The sequence below is a fragment of the Cannabis sativa genome, chromosome X, assembly GCF_029168945.1.
Source record: "Cannabis sativa cultivar Pink pepper isolate KNU-18-1 chromosome X, ASM2916894v1, whole genome shotgun sequence".
In the NCBI taxonomy this organism is placed as follows: domain Eukaryota; kingdom Viridiplantae; phylum Streptophyta; class Magnoliopsida; order Rosales; family Cannabaceae; genus Cannabis; species Cannabis sativa.
The window spans coordinates 37,874,065-37,875,886 of record NC_083610.1 but is presented as its reverse complement, the minus strand read 5'-3'; the positions used below and the strand labels follow the sequence as shown (position 1 = coordinate 37,875,886).

General features: G+C 37.0%; 1 non-coding gene across 1 annotated transcript; it reads left to right on the top strand.

The window, feature by feature from the left end:
- The first annotated feature begins 209 nt into the window (after nucleotides 1-209).
- LOC115711869 (small nucleolar RNA R71) lies at nucleotides 210-316 on the top strand. Its single transcript, XR_004010736.2, has one exon. It is a non-coding gene; the product is annotated as a small nucleolar RNA R71 (small nucleolar RNA).
- The last annotated feature ends 1,506 nt before the right edge of the window (nucleotides 317-1,822 follow it).

Genomic DNA, 1,822 nt, shown 5'->3' with positions numbered 1-1,822 from the left:
TGGCATCAACCTCTAGCACACCAGCTACTTTCTTAGTTTGACTCCTTTCAGTTGGCCACTGCTGATTATTTAGAGCCATCTCCTCTAATAGATCGTAAGCCTCATTAGCACTCTTTCTCATAAAAGCTCCACCAGCTGCTGCATCTATTAAAGTTCTAGTATTACCAACCAGCCCGTTATAAAAGTTGTGAACCAGCATCCACTTCTCTATACCATGATGAGGACACCTCCTGATCAGATCTTTAAACCTCTCCCAAGCCTCATGGAGAGATTCATTATCTTGTTGGCAGAAATTATTGATCTCTCCTCTTAGCTTTGCAGACTTTGCTGGAGGGAAGAATTTAGACAGAAATTTTGTTGCTAAGTCTGTCCATGTAGCAATAGAATTAGGTGGCAAAGAATTCAACCAACTCTTGGCTCGTTCTCTGAGCGAGAATGGAAACAACCTCAGTCGAATGGCATCATCGCTAACTCCATTAACCTTAAAAGTTTCACAAAGTTCCATGAAGTTAGAGAGATGCAAATTAGGATCTTCAGAAGGGAGACCACCAAAGGCGGGCGAAGGCCGCACCATTTGAAGGATGGCGGGCTTAATCTCGAAATTGTTTGCATCCACTGCGGTGGCACCGATACATGTTGCACTCCGTCGAGTAGGGAGAATGTAATCTCTCAAGCTACGGCCATTAGCTTGATCTTCCACGGCACCTCCATTATTACCGTTATTACCCCCATTGTTTCCAGCATTATTGTTCACATTGGCAGCCATGATCTCTGATGTTTCGGCGATTCTTTGAAACTCTTTCTTGCCTCTTGTTCTTTCGATTCCTCCTGCAAGTTTTCTCGATTTCAGGATCAACTGGTAATATGACTGTTTGTCCTTGACGGCGCATGCACTTAGGATTCCTGAAATAAATCAAGAAAATATTGCAAGAAAAAGGTTAGAAAAATCAGCAAGAGAAAAAAATATACCAAATTAGAAGTTAGTATAATTTTATGTAATATTAATCTTTAACAATTCCCCGGCAACGGCGCCAAAAACTTGTTGCTATAATTTTATAAACACTACGCAAGTATACGCAATCAAGTAGTAAATCTCACACAGGTGAGGTCGATCCCACAGGGAATTGGATTAAGTACCACTAAATTATACTTATGATTCTATTCGGTAAATCGAAAGCAAGTATGATTTAAAAACAGTAAAATATGAAAGAAATTCAGAAAACTTAATAACACAATTTAAAGTTGAGCAAGATGAGACAATAGGGAGGAGAATCCTGTTGTTGTTTACCCAAATCGTTAATGATTAATTACTATCCTATTCTTGCAGTGAATGACAGATTATGAAATAACCTAGCTCCTTTCAGATCTTCTAGATTCTAAATCACATGTTATCTAATTAATTCCTTAACTAAACTAACATGAAATCAGCATTAAGCAATAATCTACTCGTCACATAAGTCATGCAAATACTTTCGTTTCACATAGAACATTGATTATCTTAATTTTAGCATTCTCAATTCTCACTTTTCAGATTTTGAATTGAGATCATAGAGCATGCACAAGGTGATCAATCTTAAACATGAAATTAAGAACAAACTAAGATAATTTCACACACAAGAATTGAGGAATGGTAATTAAACATTAACTAGGCAAAACATTAAACAACAATCATCATCCTCCCTAAATGGGAAATTTAGTTCAGAAATAAATCCATAACCATTCCTATAGCAATATTCAACATAAATAAATTAAAGAGGAATAGAGAAAGAAACTGTTGGTGGATGAATCTGGATCTTCACTTTGATTTCCTTTGCTCTTCTTG